General features: G+C 32.9%; 1 protein-coding gene and 1 long non-coding RNA gene across 6 annotated transcripts in view; both read right to left on the bottom strand.

Annotated features, from left to right (window-relative positions):
* The window catches only part of Wdr62 (WD repeat domain 62), a 418,865-nt gene that overhangs the window by 80,700 nt on the left and 319,625 nt on the right, over positions 1-18,540 (bottom strand). The window lies entirely within an intron of this gene.
* Positions 2,798-3,566, bottom strand: LOC135952609 (uncharacterized). Its single transcript, XR_010576049.1, has 2 exons — positions 3,302-3,566; positions 2,798-2,937 (listed from the first exon to the last, which is right to left on the bottom strand). It is a non-coding gene; the product is annotated as an uncharacterized LOC135952609 (long non-coding RNA).

Below are 18,540 nucleotides of genomic sequence, written 5' to 3' on the forward strand. Positions count from 1 at the left end.
TATATTATTCTATGGATAGAGTTTTCAGTAGAAAATCTTTGGATTCAGATCAGGGTACGATCATTCAGAACAGGAGACGATTTTCCGCATTCGTATTGAAAAATAATTTCGAAAGCAGAATTATAATAAAATGTACTCTTGCTCGATATCAAATAACATAATCTCAAATAGGAAAATTATGATAAATTTTACACGATCACTAAAATATTTTTCACACCTGCAACTTTTTTTCACATCTGAAACATTTCTTAATAGTTTCGTTCTCGAATGATTTGTCGAGAACCGCTGGGAAAAAAGTATGATCGTTTTAGCATTTTCGAAACCTGTGGTCAATTGGTTTACTTCTATTGAGATTTTTATTAAATGTATGTAAACGTATGAGCTGATGTGTTGTGTTGTGTATTTGTATGAGTTGGTATTTGTTAATACTTTTATTTTAATTCTAAAATGCTGACGTTTTCAATTTATTCATTTATTCTTGTTTTTCTCTCCTTTTAAAGTCTCTTCGTTTTCTTCTTATTTTAATTTGTTTTTAAGGTTGAGGGTGTGATGTGGTTCTGGTTGCTGTCGGTCGGTTGGTCGGGCGGTCTTTCTTGGTTGAAGCCTCCAGTAGTTGTTTATTAATGCGTTTGGTGTTTTTTGTTGTTGGTATTTGGTGCTTGTTTTTATTTTTGTTTTCTTAATTCATTTGTTTTTATTATTAGTATTTACTATCTCCTTTTAACTTGTACTTTGTCTTATTACAACGTTTAGTTGATGGTTTTTCTTTTAATTTTCTTCGTGTACGTTTTCGCTTTCTGGTTCTACGACTTGACTGACCATTATTTGTTTTTGTCTGTATGTATATTTAGAAGTTGTGTATGACTTCACTGCCGGCTTTGTGGCGTGTCTTTCATTATGCTGTTGTTGTTGTTGTAGTCAGTGGAATTTCTTTCAATAACAATTCATGACAAATGACAGAAATGTAATGTTATCGTTTCTTATGTTGTTTGATATTGCTGTTCTCACATTAAGCTGGTTCTTTCTTTCTTCAAATGGTTATAAACAAGATTGAGTGACTTGGTCGGGTTGGGGGGATTTGGACATTTCGAACAGAAATGTAAGAAACATATTAATGAATTTAAATTAGTCTTTAGAAGGCCTAAACAACTTCTACAGCGTAGTTTCAGGCAAATAAATTGAAGTTATTTTTAGAAATCTACTTTTTTACTTTTATTTATTTAAAGAATTTATCGAGTATAGTAATCTATTGTATTGTTGAGCTTGAATGTTTTGTAAGTGAAAATATTGTTAAAACTGTGAGACAGTTTATAATAAACTTACCTAAATAAAAGCGTGAAGCGTTGCGTTTTCTGTCGCACAGTGTTAACGCTAAAGTAACATACCTAAGCAAGAGTGTGTTGACAACAATGACAAATAAAATGTATTTTAGTTAGAGTTTTGAAGATTTCAATCTTACGGGCTATTTATGGTCATTTGTTAGCAAATGTATAAATAAATAAAAATCAAAATATTTTCTCCATCTTCTGCAGCCAACATCACTGCCTAACTCACTGTTAAAATTGGGTTTTCCAATAGCTCAGCTTTGCCGCTACGTTAGTTTGGTATGCTTCATACAAGTATATCGTCATACGAATTTTTGACAAGTAAACAACGCTCAATGATCTTGTTTAGGTAGGGTTGTAAGCTATGTCATATATTTATCAGTAGAGGATACTACATAAAAGCAAAGCAGAGTGCTTTATTCGGCTGTGCTAAATCTTCGGAACTTGAGCACATATAGTCACATATAGAGCACATAGTCAAATTTTAAAACATTTCCCTCGAAATTGGTCAATGTCTTCGTTGGAAAGGTCTTTTAAATGCCGATTTTCGCTTATATATAGGTCGGTTTATGTACCCACATTTATGTTAAGTTTTCTTTCAGAAACATATACAAAAATTAAACGAGCCCGAATAAAGAGAAATACGAGAAATAAAATGAAGACTTTTTTGAAAAAAAAAAACGTAAAAATATGCTCTATTTCAGATGTTCCAAAGTTGTATGCATGTAACTTTGTATAGGGACCAGATAACAGTATGAAACATGCTTTTATTTTATTTACAATTTTATCAAAAATAGAAAGATTAAAAAAAATTATGACCCCAGGTAGGTCCATCACTTCTAAAAAACCGAAAAGAAGTCGCAGGAAAATTAACACAAATATCTCTTGAAATAAAATAGATTTTCAAGTACCATTTAAACATAAAATTTCTTGACATTCGGAAAAGAACTGAACTTTTTTTGGGAAATTTTGAAGTTCCGAGTTGAGGAACTTTGGTTGGCCGCTCACTAGCCCCACTCTAGCTACGAATCCGTGTAAACACAAATCAACACAAAAACTTCTCAGTTCTGATTATTTAAATTAAGATAACTCCAATCGTCCATGAGCTGCCGAATTATTTCCTAGGGCATCCAACAGTTAATCCAGGTTAATCCAAAATGGTACAAAATCTAGGAATTCGTTGGATTTTATTTATATTTTAGCAATTAATAGGCGGATTTTGCTGATTTATATGTCGCAGGTTTTCTGGAGGCTTCGATACTCTTATTTCAACCAACACACATACAGATGGATGTTGAATTATTCACTTCTCTATATATAAGGCTCAGGTATATCCAGGAAATGTAAATTAAATGATCAAATATAAAAGAAAACCAAACTCATTATATGGAGAAAATGTAAATTCTATGCCCTAAACCCTTTACGAACAATGTTTGCTGTGTTCCTAAAAATAATAAAATAATAAACTCATATTTTTGCTATTTTAATTTAGTTAGTTTTATTGAAATTTCTTGTAAAGATTCATCCAAATTTTCCAGATATGTAAACGTAAAGTTTACGTTTTGAAATTAATACTTATATCCATGATCCCAATAAAATTTAGCATGAGGTCCTAAAATTTTAAACAAAAATAAAAAAATTAGATTATGCGAAACAAATTTGAAAAACAAATTTTGAGCGACTCTAAGATATCAAGAACAAATTTAAAATATTTGTTTTGTATATCTTAGGAAATCATTTTTAAATGTGAAATAAATTTAATTTTAAAAATTTTCCTCAAATCTAACTTTACAAGATCTGAGTTATCATCTGAAATTAACAACTGATGTCAGATTTGGTAAAGTTGGCTTAATGTAACAAAAAGTTTCCGAATTAAATACTTTTGCCACAACACATTTGTTTTGATTTCTCCCAATTATTTGAATTGTTTTTCATAATTTCTAAAAAATAATAATAAAAATAAATTGTATATTAACATTTCAAATTAGGATGTATTCTTTTATAAGCTCTGTTACGCCCAAACTTGGGGAAAAAACCGTTTCCATTTCCATTCTTTCCATTTGGAGTGTTAAAATTCACTTTTGGATTTATTTGGAACATATTGATGTCAGCAACCACAACAGCCAGTAAACAGGCGAATATAAACCAATTTAACATTTTGTAATTGCAAAAATGACTAAGTATCTGTGTATAATAAACTCAGAACGTATACTTAACGACTACTTCAAATTGGACAATTTCTCCTTATTATTAATAGTTGAAATTTTAGGCAGAACTAATATATTTTTATCGCTTGTTTATTAATTTGTTATAGTCAACTGGTTGAAGGGCAACTGTGAAATTTGAGCTTGGACCATTTACTTAGTGTTTTATTTTATGGCCAAACTAAATTTTAATTTCTTGGTGGAAGAGTGTGGAAGAAGTGTAAAAATGTCAAATATGCAGTGAGGATACTAAACAAGATCTGGTTAACTATACAATCCAAGCCTTTAAAAAGGGAATTCGATAATATCCAATCTGTAAGCAAAAACAAGTAAGAAAGTATGGTCGTTCAAGCCCGACCATATAATACCCTACACTAAGTAAAAGAGCAAAAACATTTTTCTTTTAAAATTTCAATAATTTATATTTTTGAGTGATTTTCGGAAATGGGCCTTATATGGGGGCTATGACCAATTATGGACCGATCACCATGAAATTAGGTCGTGTGATTTATGTCTATATGAAAGTTTACTATGTTGAATTTTGTGAGAATACCAACATTTTTAAACGATTTATGCACGTTAAAGTGATTTTCGGAAGCGGGTCTATATGGGAGCTATGACTAATTATGGACCGATCGTAACAAAATTTGGTGACATGAATTTTGTATATATAAAACTTATTTGGAGCGAATTTTGTGTAGATACATGTATAAATTAATCATTTATGACCGATAAACTCCAATTTCGGGAGGACATTTGTATGGGGGATAGGTGAAATAATGGACCGATTTCAGCCAGTTTCAATAGGCTTCGTCCTTGGGCCGAAAAAATTATATAATCGACTCAGAAAGTGATTCTAAGTCGATCGGTATACTTTAAGGTGGGCGTTACACACATCTGCACAAACGCATAATACCCTCCCCACTATGGTGGTATAGGGTATAAAAATATACTATGATATTAGTACTATTCATATCGGTTTAAAGAATTGTTAGGTCGGTTAAACAGCCTGCTCTTCCAGAAAGTGAACGGCTAATTCGTCCCATCCAGTATTTTCCTTATGTGCTCACATTTCAATCATCCTATCCTGACGATGCACCTCCCCATGGCTAATCAAGCGCCGATAGTCAAACAGCACCACAAGGCGTTTTGACTTCATTGAGTAAGTCGGTTCCAAAAAAACTGAGGAACGTAATTTGTAGCCATTGGCTTCTATAGATGAACTGCAAAATGCACCTTTAGAGGATGATGCAACGGTAAAAAGTCAAACTTCCCAAACCTACATCGACATAAATGACCAAATCCTTCAGGGAGGAGGACAAATACATCCTGGTTGTGTTTGGAAAGTTCTCAAAGAACCGGGTTCACCACCTTAATGTTATCAAGTCCACGCACACCTAATCTCTTGTCAAAATGAATGCGAAGAGTTGCTACTCTAGACTGCTGCCGCATCGTGAATAGGAAATAGGCCCGATGTGATTTTGATGATCAAGATATGCTGAAGGCCTAGATTCATAGCTAAAATACTGGATGAGCCAACTAGGCCTGAAGAGATCTTGGAGATGCTACAGTACTGTATCCCACAAATTCCAATATAAGACTGGAATATTGTGAGTGTTATGTAAACTAAGAGATTTTTACGGAACGCTATTATTGTCCAGCAAAATGACTCTTTGGAGCCACTTAGGAAGACCCGAGAGAAGGTATACCATGGAGTTGCATGTAACTTCATATGTATTTATGGGTGATGTATATATTATGGAATCTGCTCTTGATGTTAACATGCGAACACAATGTGATGTTAGCTGGACTAAACACATTTTCAAGTGTAGAAAGTTGTAGGAAATAGAGGAGGGAGCTTATGGTGGTGCTTATCGATGACAGTAGGGTATCTAACTCTCCTGATTCGCTGGAGCACCGACGCGAACTATGGTATAATGGAATGTGTTCTGCGGAAATAAGGAAATTTGTTTGTGATACCAAATGAACCATTTGTGGTCAATTGGCCACAAATGTCCTACTTTTGTCCCTGAATGATTGAGATTTTTTATAAATCATTCGAAATATAAGTATTCGGATGCTGGTTTTCAAAAACTATCATTAAATATAATAACGGACACGCATTATTTACTACAAACTTTTAACAAACTTCGAGTGACTATATATGTATATATAAAAGAGTAACTAAGTTGCTGAATGATTTACTGATTCAATATCGTCCAGCCCAAACGCCAAAAGCTACAGGGCTGAAATTTGGATAAACTATGACAATTTATATCTTCTAAACTTATTTAAAATGCGTCTTTAACTACTTATAAAATTAAGTTGTACTTTCTTGAAATTCGGTACTTTCCGGGAGAAAATGCTTAAAGCTGTGCTATGGTACTTTTTTGCTACCCCATGTATCTGTTAAACCAATAAACGTAGAAATAAATTTCTTATTGTGTTCTTTACTTATTAAAACTCACTTTTTGGAAACTCAAACAATTAAGGGGTAAAAAGTTGTTGACATAGACATATGAATATTTTATTATGACCTCCCACTACGATTCTGAAATTTATTTAAATACAATTTATATCATTTCAATGGCGACAAAAAAGTACCAATTTTTATAAAATTTGAAACATTAGTTCCAGCAAACTAACAGTGTGCTATTTGGAACTCGAGTGTGAAGGTGTAGATAAATCCTATCCAAATAAATCTGTGGCCACTCATATTTTATACCAACAAACCGATTTTTAGTATAAAAAATTTAAATATTTTAAATCGTTAATAACTCATATTTTATACCAAAAATCGAAACTTAGTAAATACTGCAATTGTAGGGAAAAATCGAGTTTTAGTATAAAAAAACTCAAATAACTTGTAGACGACAGTTTGGTACTTTCTTAAAATATGAATACAGATTTGAACGTTTGAAACATATGAGTATCACACAAAATGTACATGAGTAAAAAAAGAAATTGGTACTTTTTCTCCTAATGGTACAATACTTTTTTAATATTATAAATAAACTTATCGATATTAAAAGTAGCTGAAGTGCATAATAGTATGAAATAATGATACATACTTTTTGAATATTTTATATTGGGTGTACGACTTAAAAATGGGAAATTTTTTGAAATTTTCAGCTTTTATTTTAAAAGATTTGTACAATATAAATTTATTCAAAGTGCTGGCCATTGTTAGCTATGAGCTTTTCATATCTTTCTGAAAACATATGGATTCCGAACCAAAAGAACTGTTCATCTTTTGAGGCCAAGAATGAAGACAATATCGGATACTCTGTTCCAAAGTGAAGCGTATCCCAGAGAGAGCGTTCTGCATCGATCGAAACAAATAGTATTCGGACAGGGCAAGGTCTGGAATGTAAGGCGGGTGAATCAAAACTTCCCAACCAATTCATTCTAAATAGTTTTTAACAGTTATTGCATAATGTGAACGAGCGTTGTTATAATGGGATATTACGGTTTCATATTCTGGGCGATTTTCGGCAAATGATCACTTCAAATGAATCAGTTATATGTGATGGTCTCGCCACATTTCAGCAGCTCATAATAGATAGGACACAGAACATTACCTTAGCGCCATGGATATTTGGATCTAGTGTTGATTCGATTGGTTGGCCGGGCTCCACGTACGATCTCTTATGCTTCGGGTCATCGTAAAAAGGGATTCGGTGCAAAAATGATTTTCTTTTATAGCGTTCAAACATAATTTTGGACATGAAAAATCATCTATCAAGATCTCTCGGCTTCAATTCGTATGATACCAATTTCCCTGCTTTTGTATGAATCCTGTTGCTCGCAAACGTTTTGATATTGCTTCATGAGTAGCTAGCAATGATTTTTCAAGCTCTTGTGGAGTTTGACAACAATCTTCATAGAGTAATGACTCCAATTCAGGGTTTTATTATCAAAACAAGGGGTTTAGAAAATAAGTACTAAAAAACAAATGAATGTCATAAAATATGAAAAGTCATTTTATTCGATTTCTATTTTGAAATCCCCTTGAAATTAAATTTTTTTTCTTGTACCCATTAGAAAATGTTCCACAAGATGTCCATATTGGCGTATATTTTAAGTTTAACTTTATCATTACTATCAATCAAAAGGACCAAATCAAATTTTCACAAAAATGTTTCTAATTTTATTTCCGTTTTCAGCTATTTTTATTTGTAATTGAATTGTACAAATTTAAGAAATCATGTTTTGTTGGGAAAATTAATAGATCCCATTATGTCGCGACAATAATGGCAATCGTCGTATGGGAAGTCCGGAACGCCATCTTCTTAGTTCATTCATTAAACGTCTTGACGCATGTCTCGTTTTAATAGGTTTCATCGCAACTCTATCTGGTTTTTTGAAATTCACTTTTGGATTTATTTGGAACATATTGATGTCACCGCCTTCTGGCGAATCATCTGTAGCTACAACCGTCGCTACAATAACAGCCAGTAATGTGGCGATTACAAAGAAATATTTCATTTTGACCGTGCAAACAACAAATATCTAAGAAACGTGTACTGAGCGACTATTTCAATTTGAGCGATTTGTCTTAGCAATTTATAGATGTTGAATTTTGAGTGGCACAAATTCATTTTTACTGCATGTTTATTAATTAGTTATGTGTCAATTGTTAAAATTGTAACAGTAAAATTGCAAGTGGACCATAACACTGCAAATCTAATAATAAATTGTTAAAATCAACTTTTATTTATACACTGTTCGAAATGCATTCAATTGCACTATTATTTTTGAAGACATTTTTACGAAATTAAATAAACAAATTTGTTATATTTGAAGTTTCGAGTGGTTGATTTGTATAAATTGCAAATCTCAAGTAAATATTTTAATTGGTTAGTTTAAGAGTCATTATTTTTGAAATAATAAATAATTACTGCTGAAATTTCATTAATTAACTGTCAACTTTTTGCTACAATTGGACCAGATAAGTAATGTGTCCTTATTCACATGTCAAAGGACTAGTGCGTTAAAGACAAGTGACAAAAATATTCATAAATATATTACACGATGACTCAATACTTTAAGCATTAAGGTTAAAACTCTTAATTATAATAATACTCTTTCACACACAAATGTCACCAAACACTTCTTGAGTATATTAATTTTTGAGTTCACATCTGTATTAATAGCCATGATTTCGGCAGTAACATTGTACGTTGAATTTCAAAAGAAGAAAAAACTATAAACATTAACAAAAAAATAATTAATGATACCGGCATTGAATTAATAACTCTTCTGTTTTTTTTGGCCCCCGGTAAACATGACTTATTTGTGCCAACTATTAAAATACAACAACAAAAAAGTTGACAGCAATTATGTCAATGGCAAAAATAATGTGACAAAATATTTAAAAATAAAAAAACAAAACTACATACAGACGACACACCAAAACAAATCATTACATACAAATGGCTTTTAGCTGTCACAATGCAATTATGCGAGTGAGAACTGTCATAAAAATTTAACAATTATAAAAAAACATAAATAAACTTTTTAAGCTTAGTAAATATGAAGACAGTCCCTGTCATGGCAACGACAACAAATAATTTCATATTGAAAAATTTTGAAAATTTATCAGAGATGTGCAGTAAAAACTTTTCGAAATGGAAGTACAATTGAAGCAGTGATAGAAAAAAAAACTTTCGCTTTCTTTTATGGTACTTTATTTTATTATATATGTACTATTGCTTTAAAAACTTTTGTTAGTTTTATTTATATTTACAAACAAAATATTGCAACATTATTTCTTGCTTGCACAGTGTTACATAAATAAATAAACAACACAAAATGCTCGAGACTTGGTTATTTTCAAATGCAGTTACACCGTTTCCTTTTTCTTTAGCAACAAATTTAATTTTAGAACAAATAAATCAAATTTATTATTACAAATTACAAAAAATATTATTTTTTAGTTCTAATTAGGGGTTGGGGTCCGGGAATTCCTGCCTGGGAAATCCCGGAAATTCCCGACAATAATTTTACGGGAATTTAAATTTTTTCCCGGGAAAAAAGGGAAATTTAAAATTAATTAAAAATACTTTAATGCATTTAAATATAACATCTCTGTTTGATGAATGGCTTGTTTCAAATATTAGTGGAGGTTTAAACCCCATTAAGGATACAGTTGAAGCATTAAGCCGACATTTTGCTATGATGAACACTCTTTATGAATAGCTGTTATCTTAAAATTCTACGATTTCTCATAAAATGGTTCTTGTAATAAAATGTAAAGTTAATAAACAATATAACATCAGACTTATGTAAATTTCCTAATAACTTCACAACATAATAAGCTAAATTATAATACAAAAATACAATGTTCATACATACGCCTATTTGACCGCAATGTTCCCTCATCAATTCAAAGCGATGATGATGATATTTCCGAAATAAAAATGGAGCAAAATTTTAAAAACAAATTAGATTATTCAATCAATATTGAAAAAGAAAATCCTAAACATTTAAAATCAAATGCTGAAAGTCGTTTTAAGCGGGAATTAGCTTTATTTGAAGCAAGTAGCAATCGAAAAAAATTTAGATTGTCTTAATAATTCTTTATTAACGATAAAGCCACCACCTGTTTAAAGCGAAAGAGTTTTCTCAGTGCCTGGAAACTTTGCCACTAAAATAAGAAATCGTCAAATGATTTACTGAATGCATTTTGAAAACTCAATTTTTTAAAAAAATAGTTCTATGACGAACATATAACATTATTTATATGAAATAATAGCGGTATTCCCAATGTAGAGTACTTTCTCTAGCAAAGTAGCAAAAGAGCAGTTTAGCAGAAACCAAAAACAAAATACATTAGAACTACTTTTTTACTTATTTACACTTTTAAAACTATATGATGTAATTTTGTTTTGGAAATGAATTAAATTTTATTTTAAAATATATCTTATTTAAAAAATATGTATAACAGCTAAATTAAAAGAATGAAGCTAAAAACTGCATTACAAATGCAATTATAATATAGATCGACAGTGAATTATAAAGGTACATTCACTATTGTTACGTTTTAACCTTTTCAAAACGCTGGTTTATTTCCTTTAAATAAACCGGATACTTTTGATTGCAAATAAAAGCCGTTTAGTAGTGTAAAAATTGTAACAACTCTTTATTTATTCAAAATGTACAACAACCACAGAATTAAATAGCCACTCAATGTTTTTTATACACGTTTATAAATTCTCAGAATTACAGACACAATTTATAATGTACACGAATTTACTTTGAAAACACAACACACTTTAAGGCACTTAGATGATGTTTATTCGAAAAGCGTCTCTGATAAACTCACTCACGACTGCAACCTCTGCCACTATTTATAACACTGCCATCTGCATTCTAGATTGCTCTTTAACTGTCAAAATTCGAATATTCTAGATCTTACTAATACATACGCCATCTGTGGTGTACTTTCTACAATGTTCTTTAACTGAATATTCAAATACAGCGTTGCCAACTTACGATCAAATCAACTGAAAGATTTTATTTAATAATGCCCACAGATATGTTACAGTCTGCCATTACAGCACTGTTATTTGAAAGCATTATGCTACTTTTAAATCAGCCCTTAAAATCGTTATATTTGAATTCAAGTACAATTTCGTAACACTATTTTAAAAATTTTGTGGCACTTAATTGCTCTTTTGCTCTATTACCAGGACAAGTGCTCTACATCATGAATATCGCAAATATTTAATTTTATAGTAACAAATGTTCTCCAAATATTTTATCCAGTAGAATTGAATTGTAATGTATTGTTTTTTATTTTCTTTTAATAAAATGAAACAATTTTGTAAAATATTCTTTTGTAAGTGCGTTTCTTCATCCATTATGCAGCAGGTATATTTTTTTGTGTAAAACTTGACTTCAATTTCCGTGCTCTGTCTTTGGCCTCTAAATTTTTAGCAGAGTTCCTGTTATGAACTTTGTGATGTTTTTAAACCAGCATTGGCTTTAACTTTTCGTACCAAATAGTCCGAGTACTGAGCAAACCGGACTGCTTTCCTACCGGATGTGTTGGGAGCTCTTTTGAAAATGCTTTCTATTTATTGGCTTTCGAAACATCATGTGTACCATTCCTTCTACCTGAACCAGGTTTTCTATCAACGGACAAGTTTTCCCGGTAATGTTTACTATCATTGGAATCAGTTTGACGGCAGACCTTTGATTGTTTGGCCAACTTTTTGTAGTACCAAGTTGGGTTTTGTCGAAAATATTTAATAATTTTAGTACACACTTTTTTGGTCAATCAGATTAAAAACAATTGAGCATAACTGACATTAAACATAATAACTCACATGCTTTACAAAGGTAATTTGATCAAAAAAAAAGAAAAATCAAATAATACTTGGGTTAAAAGTTTTAATGAAAAACGTGTGTTGACAATTTTTCGATCTCAGTCCTTATGTGTTAGCGTGAGGAACGATTTGAAATAGGTGGATTTTGAGGAAATTTTGTTTTTGTATGTATAAAATCCTTTATAATTAGAAGTGAGACCGATATTGCCGTTACCGATTTATTACCGTTACAGAAATAATACAAATTGAAGTTTCCGTTATCTTTTCACCGTTCGAATCGGTTGCCAAGCCTGCTAATAACTAGTTTCCTACAGAATATTGGGATTCGGTTTCGGAATAGGTCAAATTTTGACCGAAACCGAGTGCAGAAACATAGCTTATGAAATTTTCAAAGAGAAACTAGTTTTGAATATAATTAATAAAATACAAAAACGAATATTTTATTGTAAAATGTCTAAGCATCCTGTAAAAACAATTCCCAGAAAATATCTTTTCAGTTCAAGATGAAAAAACCAGATTCATGGAGCCCACAATGTAAAGTGGGTGTTGCAGGGCACCTAATCTAAAGCATGCACTTACATTAAATTTATTATTTGGATATTTATGTACATTTGAAAAGTTTCGGTTTGTTCCGGATTAGGCCGAATATTAGGTTCGGTTCTGTTTCGGCCTAAAAAAGCCTGTTGTAGTCTCACTCTACTACGGTGATCGGCCCGGTTTTTTTTGTAAGGTCGGTTTCGGTTTTTTTGAAAAGCTCACATTTTGAATATCGAAGAAACCGGGTTTTTCTCCTCGAATAGCCGGTTTTTTCTAAAAGTTTGTTTTTATGAGTTCTAGTGTATTAAAAACTTTAAAAAATATTCAATATCCAAAAAAAAAAAAAAAAATTAAAACAAATACTTCAATTATGTATTTTAGATGACTTTTTATATTTAGAAAATGTCACAAGTGATCTGGAAAGCCTGAAAACTTACTCAATGCTTTGTTTTCCATATGTCCTACAAGTACACCGAGTAAAGGATAATTTTCAATGTCTAGTTTTATACAAAGACAAAAAAAAAATCAATGTACTCCAAAGCATTTAAATTGTGTTTTACTTATCCCTAAGAGATTATCTTGTCCTATGGTTTAGCCACTCGATATGCATTGTTTTGAGAATCGTGAAATAAGAACAATTCTAAATACATATTAACACCCCCGCAACTTTCGTTACAAAAGAATTTCCTGGTAAACAGTGTAATACTAACTGTTTGTACAATGTATTTGTCAAAAAGATTAATGCATTTTAACTCCAAAATTGGTAACAAACCACTATTTATTATAAAGACACTTAAAAACACTCAAACAAACGCACATACATAAATACAAGATGTCAGCTGTTTCCTTTTAAACTACCGTTGTCTAATGTTCATAAGTTCGTTCGATCATTGTTGCTACTGCTTGCAGTACTTTAGATTGCTGTTCGGTTCGTTTTAGTACAATTGTACACCATACATTCTGTTGCAATGTTGACAGCGACAATATACAACAACAATATCGTCGTCGCCAACATCATCAGCAACAGCAACAGCCATCCTAACAAAATTGTCTTTGTGCATTATTATTATGACCACAATACAAGCGCACAACAGAGCAAGTTGTTTGAGATGAAAACATAAAACACAATCTGTTTGTTTAGATTGATTATCTTTCAACTCTAAAGAGTTGAATTGTAACAACAAAACACTAAACGAAAAACTTTGCTGTTGTCGCTTGTTTATTTTTTGGTTGCACTAAAGTTTGGGCCACAAATGTGGATTGTTTAACAGCTACTTGTTGCTGTCGCTGCCAGCCACTTAATGTGCTGACTTTGTTGTTGACAAATAAATAAAGAAAATAATAATAATAATAATGTAGGTAAATCTGTGTGAGGCACTATGGATTGGAGTGGTGGATAATTGTGGAACAAAATTAAAGGTATTTCCCTAGTTATCGTTGAAGAAATTTAGCCAACAGACTTTGGATATTGATTTTAAAGGCGTTTTCATACAGTCAATCTTGAGAGACTGAACAGTGTATCTGTGGTCAGAAGTTTGTGTCATAAGAGAGCAGTATTAATTCAAAAAGCATCGGTTTAAATGTTTGTAAATAAATCACCTAGTGATCCTAGATCACATCGTTTTTGACCGGAACGAATTTCCTGAAAGTCGTTCAAAATCGTTGATGTGTGGAAACTGATATTGCATGTAACTCAACGTGAAATTGGGAATTTGCTTGGACATTAGTTCCACTAACATTATAATGACATTTGGGCGTTAAAAATAATTCTTCGCGTTATATACCATATAATTTGACAGTCGTTCTATAAAGAGTCTTTCATGGGTATAAATTTTAAAACAATCTGTTCATTAAATAATGTTTATCAAATAGTGACAGATGACGGATCGTGAGAACAAAACTGAGAATAAACCTCCATGGTGGAATCCGAAATAGCACACGCCAGAAGGACGTGTCGCAAACTGTTCAACGAGGCAAAGAGGTTGGGTAACTGGCCGGCATACAAGTCCTCATTGAATCACTTCAAAAACCTTACGAGGAATGCGAAAAGGAAAGCCTGGAGGGACTTCTGTAGCAGCGTGGAAGGATCCTCTGAGACTAACCGATTACGTAGAATTTTATCAACCTCTCCGGTTATACCAAGCTATATTCAGAAACCCTGTGGTAGATGTACTGTGAATAGTAAGGAAACACTTGAGCTTCGACCCGTTTAAATCCCCTGTGCAGGATGGCATTATTCCTGCAGATCTTCAGAAGAATGAAGAAATAGTTGTACCATGGCTCATTAACATATACACGGCGTGTATCAGATGGACCTATATTCCTACATGGTGGACTAAGTGTAGAGTAGTATTCATTCCTAAAGGAGGTAATGCGACTAATACTAAACCAAAGGATTACAAACCGATTAGTCTTGCATCCTTTTTGCTGAAAACCCTAGAAAGGGTAATTGACGTATATCTGAGAATGACCATTCTGACGGAACTCATCTCTAAATCCCAACAAACAGCTTTACATTCGTTAGTTTGGCTCCATTGAAGAGCCGCTATAACATAAGGAGTTTTCACTTGTTGCCTTTCTCGATATTGAAGGAGCTTTTAACAATGTCAGGCCCGACGCCATCCTATCTGCGATGTACGAACTTGGGATTGATCCTTGTGTACGCCGGTTAGTCGGAAAGATACTCGGCTATAAGTCAGCACATATCTTTGGTGGTATAAGTGTTTCAAAAGTGGAACCCCATAGGGTGGTGTATTATCTCCACTTCTGTGGAATCTGGCTATGAATACCCTGTTGGTCAGGATGGACAACAGAAGGATTGAAACAGTCGCGTATGCCGACGATGTTGCAGTATTTATATCTGGTAAATTTCTGGATACAATATCTAGTTGTAGGGAATCGGCATTAAGTACACTGAGTGAGTGGGGTATATCGAGTGGACTTAGTGTGCGTCCCCTAAAAACGGAATTGGATCTCTTCACTAGGAGGTATAAGAACATTCAGAACAGGATTAATAAGGCCTATGTGGCCATCTGCTCCTGCAAAAGGGCAATTGGTACTAACTGGGGTATTATGCCGAAAGGTATCAATTGGATCTACAAAGCAGTCGTTAAACCCATTTCGTTGTATGGAGTATTGGTGTGGTGGCAGCCCTTGGATAATGCTAATCACCGGAAGGCCGTTGAACGAGTTCTAAGGACTATCGCGATACTGGTAACAGGCGCTATAAGGTCTACTTCCTCTAAGGCAGTTTTTACTATTCTCAAGTAATTTGATGGTGATACAAATGCACTCAACTCTGCTATGAGACTAAATGCTGGTTGATCTCTAAGATACTGAATTACTATGGGCACATACCTGGTAGTGTCGATTACTGTGGATTTGATGGTGATACAAATGCACTCAACTCTGCTATGAGACTAAATGCTGGTTGTTCTCTAAGATACTGAATTACTATGGGCACATACCTGGTAGTGTCGATTACTGTATCGCAAAACCTTTTTCGATAGGCATTTCCATATTATGATCTCGAATAGGGATTTATGGAAGCGCGGACTCTTCCCCCCTGCTGATGTCATACGGTTATACACTGATGGCTTTAATAGGGGTAATAGGGTCGGTGGAGGTTTCTACATTGTAAACTTTGGGATAAAATGCTTCTTTAGGCTACCTTACTTCTGTACTGCACTTCACGTGCATCCAACTGGCTGAGGTATTATCGAAGGTTAACCGAGGAATGCCGGGTATCCCTAAATGAGATAGCGAGAATTTCTAGGATAACGCTTATATGGATCCCTTTCCCTTGTTAAACGCAAGATGGCTGTTCAGCAGAAACTATATGAGACTGCACAAAATATGTAGGTGGACTAATGAACGTTCCTGTGCTACAGCGAGGTCGACTTTGCCTGTATATGATGCCAACAGGACGAATTTACTTATAGAATACCGTCGTGAGCACTGTTTAATCGGGACACATGCTAGAAAATTGAGCCTACGGTACAATGATTACTGTAGAAGCTGTCATAATGAAGAAGAGGAAGAGACTGTGTATCACATTTTCTGCCAATGTCCGGCTCTTACAAACCTGAGGGAACAAATTCAGCTGACCTGTTCAAACGCCGCATGTGGCTCTTACAAAATTAATTAAAAATATATTATTTACATTGATTTAAACATATTTAATTAAATTTGTTCAGGTCAAGTACATGAAACCTCTTCAATCTTGTATTTCTTCACTATCATTTAATAGGTTAATTCGTGTGATTACTGAATTTCTTCTCTGAATCTTTCTTTTGAATTCTGAGATGGTTGTGTAATTGTTAATCCGTTCGTCCACAATGGTTTAAGAATTGCTTTCCCAGCTTAATTTATTTATACATTTCCAATACATCTTCCTTGTTTTAATATTTAATTGTTCGCGTTTCTTTCTTACATGTTCTTTCCGTCAATATGAAGACCCAAATATTAAAAGTTTCTACTTGTTGGTATAAGAATAAAGCCCAAGTAATAAATAATATGAGCTATAAAATGAAATTCTATTACTTTACTATTTATTTGTAACTTACAATGTCTAGAATGAGTTTTCGAAATACATACCTGTAAAGAAATAGAAAAAAAACAATAATTAGAATTTTTGGTTTATGTTTCAATTAAAATGTAAATAATAAACGAATTGTCTTCTCAGTGTTAAAGCAGTTCATAATCGTTGGTATTATTAGTTGAAGGCGATACAATGACTTAGAGTTCACGCGCCGATCGAAGAATCAGGCGAATGGCCAAGATTTATTTCTATGATCAATTCTTTGGTTACTTCAAGGCCAAAATTGGGAAGGAATTGACAAAATATCCGACTATTGATATATATCGTGTTTAGGAACAGGATAGCAGTAGTAGATAAAAAGATAAAAACTATTTATCACAAATTTGAAATCAGAAAATATAGTAGCGGAGTTCCTATTAAGTGCGAATGGTCTAGCATCATTGTAAATGCAAAATTTTACAGTAATCCAATAACAAAATACACACAAAAACCTATACAATTTAGCATTTGCAATGATGCAAGACCATTCGCATTTAATAGTGAACTCCGCTAGTTAAAAGCTTCTACACTCAACACTCCTAGATGATTAAAGGAAATGATCGTCATCAGTGAAACGATTAGTATTAGGTGTCGCCCGAATGGTAATTAATGTAAGGAAATAATATACATAAGGAGTGAGATCGAAAAAACAAACGTTTTTCCTTAAAACTATTAACCCAAATATTATTTTTTTTCTTTTGATCAAGTTACATTGGAAAAGTACCTATGTCAGTTATTATGTTGAATGTCAATTATGTTCACTTTTTGTTAATCTGATTAAAATCAGTGACGAGAAAAAAGTGCGTACTAAAATTATTAAATATTTTCAATAAAACCCATCTAGGTTCTACAAAAAATTGCCAAACAAACAAATGTCTGCCGTCAAACTGATTCCAATGTTATTAAACAGTATCGGGAGAACTTGTGGTTCACGTAGAAGGACTGGACCACATTATGTTTATAAAGCTAATAAATAGAAAGCATTTTCAAAAGAGCTCTCAACACATCCGGAAGGAAAGCAGTCCGGTTAGCTCAGTACTCGGACTATTTGGTACTAAAAGTTAAAGACAATTCAGAGGCCAAAGACAGAGGCCAAAGAAAGCAGTCCGGTTAGCTCAGTACTCGGACTATTTGGTAAGAAAAGTTAAACACAACGCAGAGGCCAAAGACAGAGCACGGAAATTGAATAAAAAATACACCTTCATAATATAATTGATGACGAAACTGGAAAATTTTTCGCAGTTTACGGGTCAATATTTTTATGTTGCTGATGCTCTAGGGAATATTGTATAAAAGTTTACGACCCAAAAGCAGAAAATGTTCCCAAAAGGAACAGTTGTGGCAAAAGAAGCCAAACATTTGTTACAAAGGGCTCTACAAATACTGAAATTTACATCAAGGAATGTTTACATAGAATGCTTCCATTCATAAGACTTCTTAATGTGCCCACTTATTTTTGGATTGATTTGGCATCCTGTCACTATGGTACAAGAACAATAATGTGGTATTTGTACCAATAGAGGCAAATCCTCCAAACTGCCAGGAGAGATATTGGGCTCTTA

Source organism: Calliphora vicina, chromosome 2 (genome assembly GCF_958450345.1).
Source record: "Calliphora vicina chromosome 2, idCalVici1.1, whole genome shotgun sequence".
In the NCBI taxonomy this organism is placed as follows: Eukaryota; Metazoa; Arthropoda; class Insecta; order Diptera; family Calliphoridae; genus Calliphora; species Calliphora vicina.